Source organism: Pinus tabuliformis, chromosome 4_1 (assembly GCF_031772625.1).
Source record: "Pinus tabuliformis cultivar Carrire ecotype Pingquan chromosome 4_1, CPIR1, whole genome shotgun sequence".
Taxonomy (NCBI): domain Eukaryota; kingdom Viridiplantae; phylum Streptophyta; class Pinopsida; order Pinales; family Pinaceae; genus Pinus; species Pinus tabuliformis.
Genome location: NC_142303.1, coordinates 421,364,969 through 421,389,877, shown reverse-complemented (window position 1 = coordinate 421,389,877; position 24,909 = coordinate 421,364,969). Strand labels below are relative to the sequence as shown.

General features: G+C 37.6%; 1 pseudogene; it reads left to right on the top strand.

Moving 5' to 3' along the window:
* LOC149176104 (putative N-acetyltransferase HLS1 pseudogene) overlaps positions 1–15,545 on the top strand; it is a 33,897-nt pseudogene extending 18,352 nt beyond the window's left edge.
* Positions 15,546–24,909: the final 9,364 nt, after the last annotated feature.

Sequence of the window (24,909 nt, the reverse complement as noted above, 5' to 3'; positions counted from 1 at the left end):
CTCCCCGTAACCCTCCCCCCTACCCACCCCCGTAACCTCCCCCGCCCCCTCCCCGTAACCTCCCCCCTACCCACCCCCATAACCCCCACCGCCCCCTCCTTGTAACCTCCCTCGCCACCTCCCTGTAACTCCTACCCCTCCCTGTAACCACCCCCCCGCCCTCCCCTGTAACCTTCCCCGCCCCACCCCGGCAGGTCAGCGGGCTGCCCGGGTGGCGTGGGGAGGGGCGCGACCACCCTCCCCGCGCCACCCCGGTGCGCCCGGTTGGCTGTCCGAGGGGGCGGAGGTCAAGAGGCGGGGGAGGGTGGGGGAGGTGGGAGGCGGGGAAGGGGCAGGGAGGGAGGTAGAGGGTAGGGAAGGGGCGGGGGAGGGAGGGAGAGGACGGGGGAGGGCGGAGGTTGGGGGGGGGGGGTCGAGGGGTGAGGGGGGCAGTTTGGGGGGGTGATGGGGGGGTTAGCGGGGGGGGGGGGGGGGGGGGGAGGGGTGAGAGGTGTTAGGATATTCCGACACATAGGAAATAGTTAAGTTCAACTTGGTCTAGTATAGAGTTAAGTAAAGTGTGTTTCTTTACCGTTGTACATTTTGTAACTTACAATCCGACGGTCACGATATGTAGTGATCCGACGGTTCACTCTCACCTCGGTATTACCGACACTTGATCCGTGGCTTGACACCCGATTGGTCCATGAGTTCTATTTAAAGCGCATGGAGGGTCATTGTTTGGGTAATCCGTGCATGAGAGAAGCTTATGTAAATTTTCATTCTTTGATTAATAAATTGCCTGTAGTAGCCACGTTGGCGCAGGCCGTGGACTGTTTCCCTCTTTGAGGGTTTTAACCACGTCAAAAATACTGGTGTATTGATCTGTGATCTGGTTGTGAGCGGTGTCCTTTTGGTGTTCTTTCTGAGGAACTTACCCTGTAAATTCCTACATGGTATCAGAGCTATTTGAGGGCCGCGTCCATTGGTGATCCAAATCTGAAGCCGGTAGAACTGCATCCGACTGTCGTTTCCTAGATCTGCTGTTTCTGACTACTTTCGGGCCGAGAGGACTGCTCTGTTGCGTTCGGAGCATCTGTTCCAGTGAGAAACCCCTTTCGTTTCACACGAAAAGGTTTCCGGTAGCCCTAGCTGCGTCATTTTTCAGTTTGGGAGGTATACAGTGTTTATTGGCAGTTTACTGTTATTTTCTCTCTGCTTATTTCGGTTTCGGTTTATTTAGCCTTTTTTTTAACCGGATCTATACCTTTCATTTCTGCGTATGCTCTTTTCCCTACGACTCTGTGCGATCTGGGAAAATCAGAAACAGAAAGGAAGGATTTTTCTCATGCGTATGCTCTTTTCCCTGCACCTTAGTGTGATCTCGGAAAATCAGAAACATTGAGAAAAATATTTAGTTTTTCGGCTAAAGCTAACTTTGAGCCGCAAGGTTCATTTTTTTAATATATCTAGTTTTTTGGCTAAAGCTAACTTCGAGCCGCAAGGTTTGTTTTTCTTTGCATATTCGTGTTGGGTTTTGTGTTTTGTGTTTTGTAGGGAAAAGAGCTTTCTCAAGGCAAGCACGCAAACCAAGGCCTCCCCCCCCCCTCTCTCTCTCTCTCTCTCTCTCTCAAATTTTTTGTATAGATCAATTGGTTCAAAGCTATTTTAAGAGAGTAGAGGTCTTGGGTTCAAGTCTCCATTTTGTGGGGGCGGATTTTTTCATTCCCGCACATTCGCGCACTTTGCCGGCAACTTCAACAAATTGTTTTTCAAAAAGCCATAACTTCTTCATCCAGAAGCCTTTTTCAGAGCCCTTTTTTTTAAAACAACCTAATTTTTCGAGATCTATCCATTGGAACACTTACTTTCAGCATCTTCAGCTTCAGTTTTTTTTAAAAATGGAAAGTCCATGCCAAGTCATTCTTGACAGCACTAACTACTTCCAATGGATAGCCTACATGGAAGATTTACTTAGAAGTAAAGGTCTCTACAGAATAGCCACAGACCAAGAGAAGAAACCAAAAGATGAAGACAAGGCTGCAAAATGGGAAAATAGACAAGATCAAGCACGTGGTTTGATAGGGATGTCTATTTCTCCTGATCTTAGATTCCATATTGCAGAACTTGAGACTCCTCATGAAGCATTGGAAAAACTCACTAAAGTTTTTGGGATTAAAAATGAAATTAGAGCCCATTAACTTGAAAATGAGTTGCTTACATTGGATCCTAATAATTTTTCTTGCATTGAAGATTTCTTGTCCAAATTCAAGACCCTTAGATATCTTTTGGAAGGTGTTAAGGTTAAGAAAGAAGATAGTAACCTTATTTATTCCATCCTTACTAAGTTGGGACCAGCCTACTCTGTATTTGTCTCCACCTTCCATTCTACAAGGGAAGCTTTCATTTGTCAAGGAAAAGACTACAAGGCCCCTTCCTTTGACTCTTTTTGTGATTCTTTAATAAGAGAACAAGAAAAACTCTTACACCTTGGTCTTCTTAATATTGGAAACTCTTCCACGAAAGCGTTAGCCGCCCAGCAGCAACCAAATTCAAAGAATCCTAAGAAGTCATATCCTCAAAAGAATGGTCCTAAACCAACTCAGCCTCAAAATGAAAGATCATTTCAGCAAAATGATAAGACCAATAAAAACAAATGGAAGAAGACTGATAGACATTGTAACTTTTGTAATCGAGATGGCCACTTAGAATCTAAATGCTTTAAGAAGATGGAAGCCTTGGAAGTCGCAATGAAGAAACATAACATCCATGTGGAGCATACTTCAAATTCAACCTCCGGAATGGCACTTTCTGCATGTCGTTGTCAATCATCTCAGTCTGGTTATGCATTAAATGTATCTTCTTCCTCTCCTTCTCATGAGTGGCTCATTGATTCTGGAGCCTCTTATCACATGGCCAAAAACCAAGCCATGTTTTCTTCTTTAAATGATTGTAACACCAAAAATATATATGTTGGTGATGATAGATCTCTTAATGTTGTAGGGACTGGAATTGTTCATCTAGACAATGGTCAGTTTAATGATGTATTATGTGTTCCAACCTTATCCTGCAACCTTCTATCTGTATATCAGATAACTCATTCAGGTGAAGGTAAAATTGTTGAATTTTCACCTCATGATGTTGTAATCAAGGATCTAAGAGATCCTAAACAGATTCTAGCTACTGGTATTGCTGATGATTCCACAAGGTTGTATAAGTTTCACAACTTTGGGTCATCAAATCTTCCTTCAGTATTTGTTGCTCATAATGATGAAGTGAGCAAACTTTGGCATGAGCGATTTGGTCACTTAAACTATCGCTCCCTTCAGCATCTATGTAAAGAAAATATGGTGACAGGGTTTCCTATGGTATCTTGCAGAGATGGTGTTTGTTCCGGATGTGTACTCGGAAAACATCATCGGGACAGTTTTGACAAACGTGCCTCTTGGCACGCCTCAGCCCCTTTACAGCTTGTGCACAGTGATTTATGTTGGTCCACTTCCTGTTGCTTCATTCTCTGGCTGCAAGTATTTCTTAACTTTCATTGATGATTTCTCCAGACGCACTTGGGTATACTTCTTAAAACTCAAGAGCGAAGTATTTAACACATTTTTGGCCTTCAAAGCCTTTGTTGAAAAACAATCTGGACATCAAATTCTTAAACTAAGAACTGATAATGGTGGAGAATATGTTAAAAACACATTCATCAACTTTTGCACCGAAAATGGAATTCAAATGCAACATACTGTTCCATACACTCCACAACAAAATGGTGTAGCTGAAAGGAAAAATCGCACCTTAAAGGAAATGGCTAATTGTATGCTGCAATCTAAAGGACTCAGTCTTAGTTTTTGGGCCGAAGCAATTAATTGTGCAAATTATATAATCAATCGCACTCCTACTAAGGTTCTAGAGAATATCACTCCAGAAGAAGCTTGGAGTTCCATTAAACCAGATGTAAGTCACTTTCGTGTTTTTGGAAGTGAAGCATGGGCCCATATTCCAGATGAAAAGCATAAAGCTTTAGAACCTAAGAGTGAGAAATGTACTTTTGTTGGATATTCTGAAGATGTAAAAGGTTATAGACTTATTCCATTTAAGTCCAAAAATGTTATCATTAGAAGAGATGTAAAATTTGATGAAAATAAATCGGCCTGCGAGCCTAGTTCGGCGGATGTGCCACCTCTTCCTATCTCTTCTACTTTTGAAAACATTTCTTCTTCAGATGATGAAAGTGAGGATGATAATCCTCCCCCACCTTCTCAGGATCCTCAACTTCCAAGATGGGTCCGTGCTACTCGGGATGCAGCAGGTGATCTTGCCGGTGATCCTACAGATCAGCGACGTACACATTCTCAGTTTGAAAGAGCCTCTTCTTTACTGGCTCAAGCTCCAGTAAATCATGATCCTGACACTTTTGCAGAAGCTTCAGGCCATCCACATTGGGAAGCAGCTATGAATGAAGAATATCATTCATTGTTGGCAAATGATACATGGGATCTTGTTCCTCTACCAAAGGGACGCAAACTTGTTAGATGTAAATGGGTTTACAGAACCAAGTATGGACCGGATGGGAAAGTTGATAAACATAAAGCTCGTCTTGTTGCTAAGGGCTTTTCACAGGTTGAAGGCATTGAATACACTGAAACCTTCTCCCCTGTTGCCAAAATGAACTCTATCCGCCTTGTTCTTTCCCTTGCTGCCTCTTTAAAATGGGAAGTCCATCAGATGGATGTTAAATCTGCCTTCTTGCATGGGGACTTGCAGGAAGAAATCTATATGGAACAACCCATTGGCTTCATACAAGCAGACTCCAGCCTTGTTTGTCGACTTAAGAAATCCCTTTATGGTCTCAAGCAAGCTCCTCGGGCTTGGTATGCCAAAATGGATAGCTTTCTTTTAGAATCTGGCTTTTCTAGGTGTTATTCTGACAATACTGTCTACACCAAGAAAGTGGGCAACTCTCTTATCATCCTTGTTCTTTATGTTGATGATCTTATTCTTACTGGTAGTGATCCCAACCTTATAAACCATGTGAAGTCCAGCCTTAAAAAGAAATTTGAAATGACAGACTTAGGACACTTACACTATTTTCTCGGTCTTCAAGTCTTGCAAACCAAGGAGGGTATTTTCCTTTCCCAGTCCAAGTATGCTTGTGATATTCTTCATCATTTTCACATGGAAGACTGTAAGCCAGCCCCTTCTCCCTTTCAGTCTGGAGTCAAACTTTCAGTCTCTTGTACTTCTCCTGAAGTTGATGCTACCTTATACCGTCAACTTGTAGGAAAACTCTTGTATTTAACCCATACTCGTCCTGACCTTTCCTTTGCTGTTGGCCTTGTTGCTCGTTTTATGCAAAACCCCCGTGAAAGTCATTGGAAAGCAGCTAAAATAATACTTCGTTATGTTCGAGGTACAGTACAGTTTGGGATTCATTACAGTGCCAAAGCAGCTCCTCTATTAGTTGGTTTCACTGATTCTGATTGGGCTGGTGACCCTGATGATCGGAAGTCTACTGCCGGTTATGTCTTCACTCTTGGTTCAGGACCTATTACATGGGCTTGTAAGAAACAGGCTGCCATTTCTCTTTCGTCAGCAGAAGCAGAGTATCGTGGTGTCGTAGAAGCTAGTAAGGAAGCCTTGTGGCTTCGTCAGATCCTATCAGAGTTTGGCTTTGAGCAGCAGCATCCAACCACACTTTGGTGTGATAATCAAAGTGCCATTCAGCTATGAAAAGATCCAGTCCAGCATCAGCACAGCAAACACATTGAACTACACATGCACTTCATCAGAAAGCTCATTCATGACCATGTTCTTGAAGTGCAATATTGTTCAACAGATGATCAGGTTGCAGACATCTTCACAAAGGCTCTCACAGAGGCGAAGTTCACTAAACTTCGATATATGCTTGGAGTTCAGGAAGTTGTCACTAAGGGGGGATAGGCTCTAGTGCCTCCTTCCTTCTCCTATTGTGTCATATTTGTAAATCCTTCAATCCTATCCCAAGTTGTTCTTAAGGGGGGATGTTAGGATATTCCGACACATAGGAAATAGTTAAGTTCAACTTGGTCTAGTATAGAGTTAGGTATAGAGTTAGGTAAAGTGTGTTTCTTTACCGTTGTACATTTTGTAACTTACAATCCGACGGTCACGATATGTAGTGATCCGACGGTTCACTCTCACCTCGGTATTACCGACACTTGATCCGTGGCTTGACACCCGATTGGTCCATGAGTTCTATTTAAAGGGCATGGAGGGTCATTGTTCGGGTAATCCGTGCATGAGAGAAGCTTATGTAAATTTTCATTCTTTGATTAATAAATTGCCTGTAGTAGCCACGTTGGCGCAGGCCGTGGACTGTTTCCCTCTTTGAGGGTTTTAACCACGTCAAAAATACTAGTGTATTGATCTGTGATCTGGTTGTGAGCGGTGTCCTTTTGGTGTTCTTTCTGAGGAACTTACCCTGTAAATTCCTACAAGAGGGAGGGGATGGGTGGTTAAGGTGGGGGGGGGGGGTTAAGGGGTGAGGGGGAGGGGATGGGGGGTTAAGTGGGGGGGGGGATGGGGAGGGTAGGGGTAGGGGGTGAGGGGTTAAGGGGGGGGGTGAGGGTAGGGGGGATGGGGAGGGTAGGGGTAGGGGGTGAGGGGTTAAGGGGGGGGTGAGGGTAGGGGGGATGGGGAGGGTAGGGGTAGGGGTTGCGGGGGGTTAGGGTAGGGGGGTGGGGGGAGGTTAAGGGGGAGGCCGAGGGGTGGGGGGGTGGGGCGGGATCAGGAGCGTAGGGGTAGGGGTTAGGGGGGGTTAGGGGTAGGGGGTGGGGGAGGGGTTAGGGTAGGGGGTGGGGGGCAGTGGGGGGATGGGGCAGGTAGGGGTAGAGGTTGGGGGGTTAGGGTAGGGGGGCAAGGGGTGAGTGGGGGGAGGGGGGAGTAGGGGTAGGGTCAGGGGGGAGGAGTTAAGGGGGGCGGGGGGAGGCGCTAGGGGTAGGTTGAGGGGGGGGTTAGGGGTTATGGGGGGGCGGGTTAGGGAGGCAGAGGGGAGAAGGGGGTTGGTTAGGGGAGGGCCGATGGGTTAGAGGGACTGAGGGGTTGGAGGGGCGGGTGTTAGGGGTAGGGTGAGGGGAGGGGTTGGGGAAGGGGTCCGAGGGGTGAGGAAGGGGGGTGGATAAGGTGGCCGAGGGGGGAAGGAGGCCGAGGGGTGAAGGAGGGGGGGGTTAGGGGTAGGGTGAGAGGGGAGGGCCGAGGGGTGAGGGGAGCAGGGAAGGGGGGTGAGGGGAGGGCCGGGTGGTAGGCGGGACAGTTGAGGAGGGGGTAGAGTGAAGGGGAATGAGGGGTGAGGGAGGCGACTGGTTAGAGGGGGGGAGGAATGGGTGGGGTGGATGAGGGGGAACGAGGGGTGAGAGGGGAGCGCTAGGTAGAGGGGGGGAAAGGGGAGTGAGGGGGAGGGGAAGGTGAGGTGAGGGGGGGAAGGTTGGGAGGGAGGAGGTGGTGAGGGGTGAGGGGGGCCAGGTAGAGGGGGGCAAAGGGGAGTGAGGGGGTTGAGGGGTGAGGTGAGGGGGAGGGGTGAAGGGGAGGGTTAGAGTGAGGGGGAATAAGGGGTAGGGGTGAATGCGGGTAGTGGGGGGGAATGGGAGTGAGGAGGAGGGGTAGGAAGAGGGGGGGGATGAAGGGTGAGGTGAGAGGAAGGGAGGAGGAGGGGATGAGGGGTCGATCCGAGGGGAGTGAGGTAGGGGTGCCAGGTAGGGAGTGAGGTAGGGGTGCCAGGTAGGGGAGAGGGGGAGTTAAGGGGTAGGGAAGGGCGAGGAAGGGTGGGCTGGGGTTGTGGGCCGGTAGGGGGGCTAAGGGGTGGAGGGGAAGTGGTTGGGGGGTCGGGTGGCGTGGGGGTAGGGGGGAGGTGTGGAAGGGGGGTAACAATGCGGTTGGATGGCCATTCGATTGTGGGGTGGGGTGGTGTGGGTCGGTTGAGGGGGAAGAGGGGTAGGGGGGCATGCGGGGTAAGGGGTGGTGTCAGTGGGCTTCTGCCATTTCTTAGTGTTAATATTTTTTTAATTTCAATTATCTGATTATACAAATTAAAAATTTAGGATATATTTTCGTTGTGGATTTAAGTTAATATGTTTTCATTTTTTACTAATTTGTGTTTCTATTTTTCAGGAAAATGGCATCAAAGAAGATTTATGTGAATATGTCTGGACCAAAGACACTTAAAGGTGCATCTTCAAAAAACATTGGTGATCGAACTCCACCTGAGCTCATGGCTACAAATCTTTCAAGTGCCTCAAATGATAAGAAGATGATTTCAGACTGGAAGAATTCAAAAGAGGTGAAATTCCCATCAACAATATGGTATATGAAAGAAAGAGAAAGCCAAAGTGTGAACATATATCTATATATTGATATACCGAATAAAAATGGAATTTTTGAGCTTATGGGAAGAGTCATAGATATGTGTTCGATACCAGACACTGAGGTTGTTTACATACTTACAAAAGCTCCCAAGTCAAATGAAAGGATTAAATATCAACTAACATATTCATTGTATGACACGAGAGAGGTATCTACAAAGTTGTGTAAACAAATCATAAATGAGATGAAACAAAACATCGTAAGTATTTTCATTTATATTTGTATTTTGTTTTCTTGAAAGTGTCTCGCTATATCTTTTTAATTTTGTTTTTATTGACATATGATATTTTGTTTGGCAGAATTTTGTTGAAAGTTGTTCAATTAGGTTGGGAGGCATTCATTTCATAGAGCATGATATCATGAAAGTTGTCAACAGTTTTTACTCAGTGTCAGAAGAACATATGGAAAACAAGCAAAATGTAGTAATTGATGATGCTACAAAACTACATCCAAAGGATCAGAAAAAAATGCCTCTAGTGGATAAATCTAGCAAGGGTAAACAAGTTACTTTTGAGGGCAATGAAGTTGAAACTGACAATGAAGCATATGTTGCCGTTACTGAAGATGACATTGGAACTAAGAAGAGCCATAAAAGACCAAAAGTAACAACGCCCAAAAATAAATCTATTGAGAATGTTATGACGAAGAAAAGTAAAGTTGAAGATTTTGAAGTAGTCATTACCAGCAGTCAAGAACCTAGTGAAACTTCAAAAGAAAGCAGAGAAATCATTACACCAGGAGCTAATTTAGAGGATGACATTATCAAAACAAAACAAAATTCCATTCGATAGAATTTGACAAAGAAAAACTTAATTGATGGTGGTCGTACATTTCAACTTAATGTCAAACAAACCTATAAGGCAAGTGAAGGACAATGTCAATATCAAGTCAGAAAGCCACACCATCTGCATGTTCACAACTTGAAGACATTGATGAGGTATAATCCATATGCTCATGTGGTTAATTATGTGATTCTTTTTGATCCAATTCAAGTTGCCAACAAAGAAGCATTTGATAAGTCAAAATGTTTTGAATACAATTATTATGTGCTTGGGGGGAACCATTCTGTAGAAGTTCAAAGACAATTGATGGAGGAATATCCCAATAACCCACGTTTTGAAACAATGAAATGTATCATTTATGTTGGTTTATCGGATACAAAAGCAAAGTTAGTGGCATGGGATCATAATTCAGATAATGAATATAGGATGTCTATGACTTTCATCCAAAGGGTTAGATTTATTCATAGTGAATTTCAAGAAAAATGTGGTGGGGATAGGATAAATGTTACTATAGATTTCTGAAGGGAATGTTGTATGGAAATAGGCTATCAAATTGAAGAGAAACCCAATTCAAAAGGTGGAAAACGCAACCTTCCTAGTGATATATTCAGAGGTGTTGATAACATTTTCCAATTGGCATTTAGAACTGGAGATGCTTGGAACTTGATTGATGAGATTTTTAGCATGTGGGAAAACATTTGCATTAAAAACGAGAAGGTTAACAAGTCTAAACCATTGATATGTGGCGACAGTAAATTAGGTCCTGACTTGAAGCAACTTCCAGAAGATATGACTATCACACCTTGGAGAGCAATGCAAGGAGTGAAAGATGAAAAAATTGTCAAAACAATATTATCTCGTGTGAAGTCAGGGGAATTATCATTGGAGGAAATGTCCGAGGAATTTCAAAAGTAAGTTTGTTGAATTATTTTTATTTGTTTCTAGATTATAATTTTCTTTTAAATAAAACATGTTGTTCTTGGTACTATTTGTTATACATATCATTATATTGACTTTTTGTTACTTTATCTATGTAGTCACAAAGTTTACATGAAAATTCAAGAACAAATGGTTAGATTGTTGAATGAAGATAGTTGGGATGATGTCATACACAACTATCCAGATTCAAGTTCTACATCAACATTAAAAGATTTTTATCTTGCATTTTAAAAAGGTATCTTGATTTACACATTCGTTTTTATTCATCTGTGTACTATTTTTAATTTATAACTTACACATATATTTGTTTATTTTATAAAAGATGAAGAAGGATGATAATGGAGTGCCAACTAGCTTTAGAACTTTTATTGAAAAAATAAAGACCGAAAGACTGAGGAAGCAACGTGTTAAGAATGTTGAACTTGATCAAACTCTTACTCATTTCATTCGGAATGGGCTAGACACTGTTCAATATCAAGTAATATAAGGCGACTGTGAAGACATTGCTAAACTCATACCTAAAAGGGAGTATGCCCTAGTTATTGCAGATATTCCCCATGGTTTCAATATTCCAAATATTGACTATGATAGTGACCCTTATACTTATCAAGCTTTTAGTAAACTGGTTGCGAGATTTGTAGAAGTCACGTCATCACCATTATGGAGATTTGTGACATTTCATTCAGACACACAATTGGCAATGATATTGTCAAGCTTCAAAGGGAAAAAAAATTCAAGGATGCAGCTTACATGGTAAGACGTTTAAAATGTATATTTGATTAATGTTGAAAAATTCATTTATGTACAAGTTGATTGAACTTTTACTATTTCATGTTACAGGCAAAAGTAAAATCTTCTTAACCGTGACGATCAAGTATTTATAAATGATTGTGAGTTCATTCATATTGATAGCTAGGCAAAAGATGATAGCTGTATGTTGATGATTTTTAATTGGGTGGACGAAAAGAGTCATAGACAAATACTGAGTTATGATGCTGTTGTAAGAAAACTAACATATGAAGACAAAGAAGCAAAATGAGAGATAGTTAACATTTATCAAAAACCACAATTATTGATTAACTATCTTATAGACATATGTTCAAATGAAGGAGATTGGGTTCTGGATTTTTTTTCTGGATCAGGTAAGTTTTATTATATAGAATTGAATTTCAATATGTTATTTTTTTAATTAATATGTCATTGTACTAATTTACTTCATTATTTCTTTTGTGCTTGATAGCTAGGTACAACACTAGCATGCTGCCTTCAAAAAGGAAGAAATTGCATTGCAATTGAAAAAGATCCATTACAATGCAATTTCATTCAGCAAAGAATTAATGCTCTTCAATTTCTTCCAGATGCAATGCAAGAAATTGGGTTGAAGAAAGGGGACTTTAGTGAATCACATGTGCCAAAAAAGGCAAATGAACCTCAGCTACCATTACATGGGATGTTTGGAAAGACATACATTGGGAGATTGGCAGACATGAAAAATCCATTAGAAGACGAAAATGAGCAAAAGGAAGCAAAAAATATTGAGGAAGAAAACAATGATGAAACTCTAGAGGACGAAGATCTTGGATTACGTGACATTGTTGATTAAATTTAAGTTATGCTTGGAAATCAAGCTCATTTTTTGTAACTATTAAGTAGTTATACTTGCAATGTTTTGACTTTGACATTTTATGAGAAGAATATACACTCAATTGAGGTTGTTATGCGTTCAATATTTGTAATATGTGATTTTCACATTAATTTTTAAGTTAACCATTATTTTTTGAAAAAAAAAGTGATTATTATTAATTTTTTGACATGAAATTCATAAAAAAAAACTATTATTTAACTATTTTTAGTTAAAATTTTCGTATAAAAATTGTGATTTTCGCATGTCAATTGTAGCAAAAAATTATCAAAATGTGTAGTTTTTTAATTATATTTATGTTAAAAATGGCTATTTTTATGTCAATTGTTAGAAAATATTGTTTTTTAGAAACAATTATTTCTTGTGGATTGAAAAATTAATTAACAATGTATAATTATGTAGAATATCGAAAATTCAAAATATTAACCTTCTTCTTTAAATATGTGAAACAATAAAAACCTCACTACAAAAAAAATAAATTTAAAATAAAAACAAGAAAATATGAAGAAAAAGACCACTTCAAAAATTATTAAGTTTACAAAATAATTATTTACATTTCATACATTAGAAAATTAAAAAAGTAAAAAAAAAAAACTTTTAAAAAAAGGGTCTGGTGCAGAATTACCACGTTTTTAAATCAGCATAAAAAACACTACCATTATAAAACGCAATGTACATAAACAAATTTATAATGCCAAAAACTAAGCTTTAAAAAACATGTGTGTTCTGCATAACCCCTTTTCGAAATCGGGTCACCTTTTTGCTATCTCTACAAAACGGGTAACAGTATGGGTTCCCGTTTCAAAGTTTACATTGTTCTATGCTCGCTCTGGATCGAGCCTCCATAAAGATTGAAGATTCAGATAAAGCAAAGGAATATGTAGTACATTGGAGAACTCATAAAGAAATAAAACAAAAATGGAGGTTGGTATAACAAGGTTACTTGGTGTGCTAGTTAGCGGAGTAGGGTAAAGTCTAAAAAAGCGATAGATGAACAAATCCTAAACTCCAAAATGACAGCAACCATGGCTTGTCCTATCAAAACAAAAGCAATGAAATAAATGGAAAAAAAAGCTGGTTGTCTAACCGAGCCTCCATGAAGATTGGAGATTCAGATAAAGAAATGTATCTCATAAAAGCCTCATGCAAAGAATGTTAATGATTGAGAACACGACAAGCTTGGTGTCATTTATAACAAACAAGATTACAGGTTTGCAGCTCTTCTAAGCAAAACAACCTCAAACTCTGCCAAGTATCTCCATTGAAGAGAGCTCGACATGTCATTTCAAATGGTGAAACTCCACTCCTGACAGCTAAAAACAGTCCCAAATGATCTCGATCAGCATCTTCGTAAGTAAATGACCAACTTATGAGACTGACCAGAAACCAGAGTTGTTGTAGATGGATTCTCAGACAAAACAATCTCATACCCATCTCCAAATGAACTCATTCCTTCAAAACAATCTCATACCCATCTCCATATGAACTCATTCCTTCTGCCATCATCTTCCAAAACATGGCCCTCCACCTACTCCTCCCCATTTAGGAGATGCATATACATGTTTATAAACCACATCAAGTAAATTGTCTCTCTCATGTGAAATCATGGGTCTTTGTAAGATTTCCCAAACTCTACAAACAGAACTGGTTTTTTCTATATCCTACTTCCATCTTCAAGGTGGCTCATTATCCAACTCTGCAAAAATGAAAGCTGGGTCTCCTCATCTACCCCCACAAGCCTTTAAAAGTTCAAATCACAGTTCAATATATTAGTGCAAACTCAAACATTATGACCAAGCAATGAACACTTGTTACTATAATAATTAACTCCGCATTCGAATTAGATATTTTTAAGCTAAATAATTGTGGTAACATCACCTAACAAGTAGTTAAAAAGATTACAATATAAGTTGATATACATCATTCACTTATAAATTTAAATATTTTCATTACTTAATTAACTCTTTAAACTTTTAATTACTTAAAATATACATTATACAATTATAAATTTACATATTTTATTTAATTATTTTTAACCTCTCACCGATTACAAAAATCATAGCAATTTAGTATTTTTTTCATCACATTTAAATATAAAAATAATATGTTGTTGTTATTATTGTTATTAAAAAATAAAATTTTAATTCCCATAAACACTAAACAACACCACTTTCATTCCCCATAGTAAAATAATGTAAATTAATTTAAATTTTTTCTAAAATAAAAAGATAAAGTACATCTACATATGCTTATGGACAATGATTATGACACTTGAGTTGGTAGATATATAAGGGAGTCATGAAATATAGGAAGTTAGTGTTGGTAAATCAACCATAATATTTTCTCTATAATTCAAATTCTCAACAACTTAGGAGAAGCAAGAGAAGATTGGCTATGGTTTTCTTAGTTTATAGACATTGAAGTTATTTGAAAATAATTAATGCAAATAGTACATTTATCTTCACTAAAGGATTTTCATGCTTACAAGTATAAAAAGTCAAGGTGAACATCCCCTCCTGAACTCACAATGGAAAATGGTGCTATGTCAATATTAAAGGAGAATATTAAGGAACTGTGGTTTTAAATATTTGCAGTGAAATCATAATGAGGTTCATACCTCAATATTGTTTAACAATCACCAATAAGATAAAACATAATAAAGTTTAAATAATAGAAAAGAAAGAAAGACAATAGTGTTTAAAGCACCTAATTTGGTCTCTTTTAATTTAATTGACCTAATAAGTGTTTTTCTTCTAACTTAATTAACCTAATAATTATCTTTCTCTCTATTAAATATATACATCATAAGCTCACATGCTTAATCATAAACCTAGAATCAACATGTAACTTTATTGATATACTGAAGATATTAGCTTTGGGAAACTTAAGATAAATGGCTTGATGATACACTCTTAAAACTAAGAGAAATTTTCCCTTTAGCTCTATCAAACATTACTTTCTGAGAAAAAATTACAAGCATTAATGAAGGATTATTGACCCGTTTTCATAATAATTGGATTCGATATTGAGTGAAACATATAATTTTTTCAAAAAGATTATATGTTCACTCCGTTGACCTAAATTCTAAATTATCATCCAAAGCTTAAGGTTCTCGAGTTTATGTTTAATTTTCTGAAACAACATTTATGGTGTTGTTACCAAAGTTTATGTTCACAATAAATATCTTCGCATAGGGATTCCCTACACTTCATCTGTTGTTAATTTGCGGCGTTCTAAAGAATACAACTGTCATTTCAATTCTGCGTTCACCCGATTATCTTATCCTTCCCGTGGTTTTTTTTGTTTTTTGTATTAATTGCCTGCTATGCCTAGTACATGACACGAGCAGGCCCGTCCCACTGCAGTTCCCTTCCTCGATCACTTCGCTACATCGATGGTGGGGATCCAAGTCATTGAATCCTACTGCTATGATTGATTCCGAGTTAATTCAAGCCAGCTCTCAGGAACTAGGTTGCATTTTCCTCTTTCGGTCCAGAGCGCCAGCTCCGCTTTCCTCTCTGTCTCCGCGAACTGGTTCCTTCTTTCATCTCGACCGTGACCATCTTGGGAGATTTTTTGGTGCAGCGAATGGTTTCAACTCTGAACGGCGGTTCCAGGGTAAGAAATCACTGTTTATTTGCTTCTGTATTATCTCTTCTCTGCGGTTTACGGTTTCAGTGATTTATGTTTTCCTGATTAATTCAATTCAGATACTAATGCAATTTGTGAAACCTCTGCCTGTAGATTTTGTCTCAGAGGATCCAGGAGCTACCCGTCAAGCAGTAAAGTGGTCACCCTACTAGGTTCCAATGCTCAAGAAGTTTCGGGTAAGAGTTTACCACCGGTCCTCTGGTTACTTAGCTGAGATGTTCGTCCTCTCCATGGATTTGCTGTCTATACTTCTAGAATCTTTTGTAATTAAGTTCAATGGAAAGTTGTATAGTTGACAGCCAAGTGCTGAGAAATTTTCGTTTTGCCCTCTGTCGAAACGAGGGTTTGATTTCTGGCTTCAGTTGTAAAGTCCAAGTTAGCCGAGGGTTTGATTTCCGGCTTCAGTTGTAAGTCCGAGTTAGCTTAGTTCTTTGAAGGGTTCTCCCATGTCAAGACCCCTTGTTTTAGTCTTGTTTTCTTTCACATTATCTTGTATTTGCTGAGAATCTCCTCAAGATAAAGATTATGTTTTGCTTCTCTTATCAATGAGACTAAGCTTATTGTTCCGCTGGTTAATAATTTATATGCTCTGGACGTTGTATTGGTTATGGGCTTCTGCTGGATATCAAGGTTTTAATGGTCACCTTCTGTAATATAATCACATGGTTCCTAATCTGAGCTTTCAGGGTTTTATGCGTATGTTCATGAAATTATTCATATGTATTTATGGTTTTTTCCGTGCTCCTTCTGAATTATATTAATGTTATTCTTGTGCTCTGCTTTGTGCATTTATTCACTGTATTTACCATTGTTATTTTGTTCAAGGGCATTGGAACATATTACCAGGGTATCTCCATCTGAATTTCCATTTGAAATTATTGTTTACGTAGAATGTTTATGTTACCGAACTGCTATTGCTGTTGGCCTTTGCTATCTTAGATGCGAGCTATCTCCTTTTTTCTTGTCGCTATTGTTTTGGCAATGGTTTAGTTATTCCCTCCTTCAAGGGTTACTTGAATCTTCCAGCGTTGAAGATTTCCTGCCCATGTAGGGTTTATGGGGATTTCTTCAGGGTTTTGAATTCCTTCATTAATATGGTTTCCTTTCACACAGGTCGACTCGACCTAGTGTTTGGGTTTCGGTCTCACTTCGTTTCTTTTTTTATCTCAGAGTTTTTCTCAGGTTAACTATCGATGGGAACAACCCCCTCCGCTTGATGGATTTCCATAATTTCCTAGTAAATTCCTTATGGCGCAAGCATCTTTGTTCAAAGTTTGCTGGTCATAAGATTTTAAGTTACAAATTCTGGGTTACCCTTAATCCTCTAAGGTAATTATTTTTCCAAATTTGCATTACTCTGCAACAGTATAATCTTGCAATACTTTTGCGATGTGGCTACATACGTGACATCTAGTTCTTGCTTGTACCCAGCTTGTGGACACCCCACAGTTTTGAGACAGACATTTTCTTTAAAGAACGGGTTTTCTATAGCTACAGTAGTTCATTCTTTCCCGTCATCTCTTTCTTGTTTCTCTGTTTACTACAGTACTAAACTCTCTACTATTTATAACTCAGGAACCTTACAGTGTAAAAGCAATTCATTAAACTATTGTTACCTTTGCATTTTACATTCAATTGAGGTTCTAAAACAAATGGTCTTTCATTTTCTGTAACGGTCTCGTTTTCTTAGCTATGCAGACACTGTTGCTTATTCTTTCATTTACTGCTAGAGTCCTATACAGTCACAATAATAGTTCTTTATTTTTCTGTAAAAGTATCTTTTCTTTTTAGCTAATGTTATTAATGTAATTGTAAGTATAAATAAACTTAAATTTAATATTGATTTAAATTTAAATGAAATACAAATAGATATATTGTATAGAGACATATTTTAATACTTTAATTTCTTTAAAGAATGTGTTTTCTATAGCTACGCTAGTTCATTCTTTCCCGTCATCTCTTGCTTATTTCTATGTTTACTACAATACTAAACTCTCTACTGTTTATAACTTAGGAACCTTACAGCGTAAAAGCAATTCATTAAACTACTGTTACCTCTGCATTTTAAATTCAATTGAGGTTCTAAAACAAATGGTCTTTCATTTTCTGTAACGGTCTCGTTTTCTTAGCTATGCAGACATTGTTGCTTATACTTTCATTTACTGCTAGAGTCCTATATAGTCACAATAATTTCAGCATTGAATATTTCTTGCCCGTGTAGGGTTTATGGCGATTTCTTCAGGGTTTTGAATTCCTTCATTAATATGATTTCCTTTCGCACAGGTCAACTCAACCTAGGGATTTTAATACTTTAATTCATAGTTACTGACTAAATAAAATTCAATAATGAAAATTACAACTATTTAAATATATCCTTTAACAAAGGAGACAATTAAGCTGACCGTTAAAACTGTTACAGATTATATAATATAATATTCAATAGAAATTAAATTTCTATACAATTTTTATACTACAAAAATATACAAATTTCACATTATCATACATTTTATATTTAAAATAAGTTTTTGAAAATATAAATTGTTAATTAATTACTAACTAAAAAAATCAAATTCTTTTTATTTAACTTAAAAAAATATATCTCACATATTTACAAATTATTAATTTATAAATTAAAAATATAACATATATCAATATTATGTTTTAGCCTCCCGGATGCGGGTGTTTGACAGCTCGGAGGGTACGCGGATTGCGTTTCACGTGGGCAGGTGTCAGCCCCAACACGCCACGAGTTATGAGGTAGGTCAGGGGAGCTGGGCTCACACAAGCTTATTAATGGAGTCATTTACTTCGTCCATCCGTTTCCTGGTTAACTGTGCTATGGCGCTCCATAAGCGAACTGCTCCCGCGGCTTTGTTGCATTCCTCTGCAGCTTCATGGATTGCAACGTTGTGTGTCTCTCTGAGTCTCTCTGCAAGTGAACTTGGGCCAGTTAGTCCCTTTCTGGTTCCGGGTTCTTATGGTTCAATTGATGTTCTGTGGTTGCCTCGCTCAGGGTACTCTTCTCCGCGCATTCACTCTCTCGACAATTCTCAGAACACTGCAATGCCGCGCGAACGGCCTAGGATGGGGAGCAGAAGCGGTGCTTCCCGTGGCCGCGCGACCTCTCAGCGATCCTCGGACACGTTGGAACCTGGGCGGAGCAGTGCCCCGGCCACCAGAAGCGGAAGAGGTAGGGGTCGTGGGAGAATTGGGAGGGTTGAATGTGAGCATGCTGCTCATCCCACTGTGCGGTACCGCATCCCGTGTTCTCTCGCCAATTCCACTTTCATAGTCTCTGTCACCATAGAAAAATGTGAAGATAATAGGGGCTCGGGAGCAGCCCATCCTGAAGCACTCGTAGAACAGAGGAATCCGGTGGACAATCCACGCCCGGTCATGGGCAGTGCTTCGATGATGAATCCGGCTGTCCCTGTCGGTCCAAGTGCGCCTGCATGCGGTGAACCCACAGGTTTGGCGGTTCCTCATTCTGACTCGAAGGACTCTCTTCAATTCGGGTGCAGGGTCATCGAGGAGCCTTACACTTCTGAAGATGATTGATCCAGCCCGAATTTTCGCCCTTGCAGTCACTGAAGTAGGCGCCCGACTCTGTTTTGATTCTCGCAGTTATCGCTTGTTTCAGGTCTCTGTCTGTCATTGTGTTGTTTATATTCAGCACTGTGTCATGTCTGTCAATGTGTTGTCTCAGTTCTTGTTCAACACTGTGTCGTGTCGAAGGTGTAGTCAAAATATTGTGTCGTGTCGAAGGTGTAGTCAAAATACTGCTGAAGGTTCACACTGTATTGAAATCGTGATCTTTTTGTAATACGCCAATTTCAGGGCAGAACTTTCAAGGCCATGGCCTTGCTGTAATATTTTTGTATCAATAATAGAAGTAGCCAGATTGAGAAAAAAAAAATATTATGTTTTAGCCATATAAATCATAACGCATTAGTTAATATATATCACTATGAATTTCATTAAAAATTTGTCGTCTAATTTACGCTCCAAAATTTCACTACAATTGGCAGACACAGTGCTATATGCACATACATGGTAATGGTTAAAAATGCATTAAAGTTGTTAAATAAAACTAATCATTGCTAAGTAAACTATATGAAAAAAAGAATATACAACATGCACATACATATTAAATTAAAAATGTATTGAGACTGTCAAACAAAACACATCTGCAAATTGAAAATATGTTAGGATGATTCCCGTGTTCATCGAGTCATTTTATGAAAAGGGCTGAATATTTAGATTCATAACCAAATGTTCATCTTGTTTTAGATATAGTCGGCTATTTAATAATAGAAAACATGGAAATTGTTTTTGTTAGGGTTAATAATAACAAACATGGAAATAATATCGAATAATATTATTAATATAATGGAAAAACGGTTGAAATTATGGAATTAGACCAGCTACATTGAAGCATTCCAGATACAAAGCTCTGGGCTTTCGCTACATGGCAAGAATCAAGCCTGAAGAATGACAACCCAGCGAGGAGACAAACAGGCGAAGAGGATCTTTTGATAAAACAGGCGTAAGAAATATTGAGTTGAAGCCAGTTATTTGATCTACAACGTAGAGGCGGTTTGTTTAACAAAAGGCGGTTTGTTTAACAAAAGGGTCCTGTTTTGTGTTCTTCTGACCAGTATTTTCTTCATAGATATAGTGTAAGCCATATATTATATGGCTAATCTTCTTTTGTCTCCTCTGTGTTTCCTCAACGCGTAATCCCTTATTGCTACGCGTGTGCAAGGGAAGGAGAAGCCTTCCACATTACGTAGTGGCTCCTTGGTAGTTGCATATCTTTAAGCCCATATGCCCAAGATTTCCAACGTCATCACACTGTAATCATCTGAAAGCTTCATAGAAGCACTGAACAAGCCATACATATACATGTCTTGTGACAGCAATCCAGAGCCTGCAAAATACAAAAATTTCAGAGTCAAATTCAATTAAATTTTGTTACCCCAATAGACCAGAGGACTGCAAAAAATATAAAGAGAAACTTAACAGTATTGCCCAGGAATTCAAAGTCTAGCTCTTTGTGGTACCCTGGAACATCTCCCCATTTGATGTTTGCAACAGAAAGAGCTAATATCATACTTTTCATTTCAATGAACACTGATACAAATAAGGAGAACTGGGAAAAATGCAACCACAATGCCTGCAATGTAATCACCCAGAAGCTTCTCTGTCAAAGAATGGTAGTTGCAAAGTGTTAGTCGCGAACCGTTACACCCGGAAGCTTCTCTTTCAAAGAATGGTAGTTGCAAAGCGTTAGTCACAAACCATTATAGGTAATAACCAATGCATACCACCCCACAACTAACTTGTAACTAATTTGTAATTATTTTGATCTAACGGTTGAAATTTGTGCAATCCTCTAACATCTAATCGTATGGCGCACAAAGATGACATGTAGACAAGCAGGGAAGTTGATTTCAGGGGGAACGCCTTAAAGCCTAATTATTAGGAATATTATTAAGATAATAAAATGACTGTTAAAAATAAATAAGTCAAATAGAGGAACAAAGAGAAGAGAATCATAGGGGATTATTATGACTATATTAGGATTAACTAATTTGATGTTGAGATTCAAATCAAGATAATTAAAAATTAAAGGGCATGTCAATTAATTTTTTATAATAATAATAAATAAAAATAAATAAATAAGTTTACTATTAAAAGAAATGGTTAAGCCCCCATATTTATCTAAATAATTATTTAAGTAAGGGTAGAGAATTAAGAGGAAAATAATGATATAAAATGAGTAATTTTTTTATTATAATAATAAATAAATAGGTTTACTATTAAAAGAAATGGTTAAGCCCCATATTTATCTAAATAATTAATTAAGTAGGGGTAGAGAATTAAGAGGAAAATAAGGATAGTAAAATGATTAAATTTTTTTTAATAATAATAATAAATATAAATAAATAAGTTTACTATTAAAAGGAATGGTTAAGCCCCATATTTATCTAAATAATTAATTAAGTAGGGGTAGAGAATTAAGAGGAAAATAAAGATAGTAAAATTATTAAATTAATAGCAAAAATCAAGTCAAAAGATATAAACAAGTTGATTAATTAAAGGGATGCAAATTAAAAATAAATTGAAGTTAATACAAATAATAATAGTTTTATATGGTAAGATTTCACCATTTATTTGGTGAGTTGCTTGAGTTCCTCAATGAAATCATCTAGTGAGTTGGTTGAGTGCTCTGAGTTATACATATTCTGGTGAGTTGCTTGAGTTCTTCCATTAAATCATCTAGTGAGTTGTTTGAGTGCTTTGAAAGATGCATAGTATTACCCAGGATTGGAAGAAGCTCTCAAACATACATAGTCTTACTCAGGAAAACCTGTATCGATGAATTTTGGGAGGCGGTTTCAATAAAAGCAGGGCAGGAGTCTTCTAAGGGTTTTTGAATGAGATTGTTGCACTGTTGTTTTATCGAAAGGGAAGGCATTTGATCGTACGAAACCCATAGTTTTTTTAAATTCGTTATCAGTGATTTTTCCGAGAGCAGCCACATTTTTTTATTGCGTCGCTGCAAACCCAATCTGTGATTTTTCCTACAGCAGCCGCCTTTGCATCTTTGGCACAGAGACAACGCCCGATTTCTGTAGAGAAAAAAAATCTCTAGTATGTCCATGTCAAATCATTGTCTGCGTGATCCAATCTGTGCTTACATTGATACAGAGTAGAGGGTTTGATACAGACGAGTGATCCTCTTCTGTTTATTTTCTCTTGTATGTCAAAAAATTGGCCAGTTTTCCCAAGCAAGGTTGGCCCCATGGTTAATGCTTGGTCTAATGCAAACCCGGGAGGATATGCTAGGTCTCGATAAATATTTTTTAACCAATTTCTGGACGGCATTTGATATTTTCCTCAACATTTTTGGCATATCAGGAGATCACGAGAAAGCCATATTTAAACTCTGTACTTTGCTTTGTGCCATTATTTTTTCTTGAAGTTTATGTAATTTATCCCTTTGACATTTATTTTCCATCCATCTCTATTTCTTGAAAGACACAATCTCAAGGTTGAAGCTAACAACCTATGATTTAATAGCAACAAAAGAATTCTACAAAATAAAAGGAACGATGATCAGATATCCTGTCACCTTTCTGACATATCCAGAAAATTCAGTTTCCACGTCGATATCCGTTCGTATTTATCTTATTCTCTGCTCACAATTTTCTCTAGTGTTCCATATATCTGTGACCTGTAACTTGTAAAGACTCAGACGTTTAAAAGATCTGCAATTAGTGGATCCTTTTTATGGTTATCTTAATAATAAAAAGTTGGAAAATTTCATGAATAATGGTGGAAGATAATCATAAATGTTTATGATCAGTAGTGATTGCAGAGCTTTTATGTTTATTTATATGGAGAATTCCTGTAAAGAAAATGGTAAAGATCATGTTCAATATAAGTGAGGCAAACATTTATTTGAAAACAATTTCAGAGTTGGCTCGTTCTTTTCACTCACTGAAATCAAATCTCAGAAGAGAGTGCTTGCTTACCACAATACCAAGCAGTAGGGATAGAATTGGTAATTTCTTTTCGTGGTGAAGGAAGCTCTTTAAGTAGAGAATCACAAAATATTTCATGTTCTTGGGATTCTGCCAGGTCATCTGACTGAATTGATAGGGCAGGAATAATTATCTCTATGGCATTTCAACCAAACAGGCATAATTATCTCTTATGGCATTTCAACCAAACTTTGACACACATATTCAGTAGGGCAGGAGTAATTGTCTCTATGGCATTTCAACCAAACTTGACACACATATTCAGTAAAGCATCTTGTATAGTTCTATGGGGCAAGATCAATTATAAAAGTTCTTACCAAGGATCAGAAATCAAGAGCACTTTGTAACAACTAATCCATATAGTTTTTGTAATATATATATTTTTCGAAAGAGGCTTAGAGAGTTCAAAGAGATTGTTGTTGCATCTTACTCTACAGAATAATACTTATGATAAATTAGATTAGGGTTCTATGCAACAAGATCATCTGGTATACATTTATGTGGCTGTAAAATCAGTGGACTTTTGAAATTTTGTGCATGTCATTGTATCATTAGAATTTGTTGAGAGTTCTTTGTCCGTTTTGATTCTTCTTTGTCAGTTTTGATTCTCTGGTTATGTAGGATGTAGAATTTGTTTGGTTGAATTATTTCAAATTCTTTTACATTTTAATTTTATATTTATATATATTTTAATTTGAATAATAATTAAAATATATGAATACATTTTATTTTATTTATCATATATATTTTCGTGGAAATTTAAAAAATGTTAATGTACAATATTAAGCCTACACATTTCCCCTATATTAAATTGTAAATTGCAGAACATCTCTAAATAATATTAACTTTTGTAACATAACAAGATAGATTAAATATCTCATATAAAATTATTCTCTTAAAATATACTCTAGATGGTATATTCTCTTAAAATATTCACTTTCGTAACATAACAAAATAGATTAAATATCTCATATAAAATTATTCTCTTAAAATATTCTCTTTCTCTAGATGGTATATTCTCTAGATGTCTTTTAAAATATTCTCTAGATGGTTCAATGAATTATATTTAATGTGATTTATCCCAAAAGATTTCAACATATAAGATATGGATCATATAAGCCTAAATTCAGTTATTATTTATATTCATGAGTGTTTCAATAATATGGTTATAATTTTTTAAACAAGATAAAGATTTAACTTAAAAAAAAAAAGATGATCTTAAGAGATTCATAAAAAAAAGAAGATGATCTTAAGATGGAGATTTAACTTAAAAAAGGAAGAAGATGATCTTAAGAAATTCAAGTAAATGGATTTAAGCTCTTTAAAATGTTGATGATTTTTTTTTAAAGTGGGTAAAAAGGTAAAGAGTATATTTAAAATGATGAGGATGAGGGTGAAGGTATGCATTTTTAATTACTTATTATTTCTATTATTGTGTCAAGAGGAACTAACCTAGTCCGAGGGAGATGTTTTCAAGTAACATTACATTTAAAAACAATAAAATAATACTAACAATAATAAATTAAAAAAAAAAAAACATAATAACAAAAAAATGTATAAATAAAAGTAAAAAATAAATTTATTTATTAATATTAAATAAAGATATAATTCCTTAGTTATGAACCATAATTACTTATTTAATTCTTTTGTTATGAACCAGCACACAAAAAATAGAAAATATAGATAAATGACTTCAAAATCCCCCTCGAAGCCTTTACATTACACAAATGAACAATTCTTAGATGATACAAATGTCAAGACCTCTTTTCTATATATAGGAGTCTAAGGGGTCCCAATACAATCAAAGCCTACGTAACAATAATATTGTAGGGGCACAAAAATAACCATAGTGGGCTTCTATGAGGCATAATAATAACAACATGGGGACTATATGGGCACAATAATACAATAAGGGGGTTGCACTAATACCAATAAGGAGTTACACTAGTAGTATAAGGACCTAACA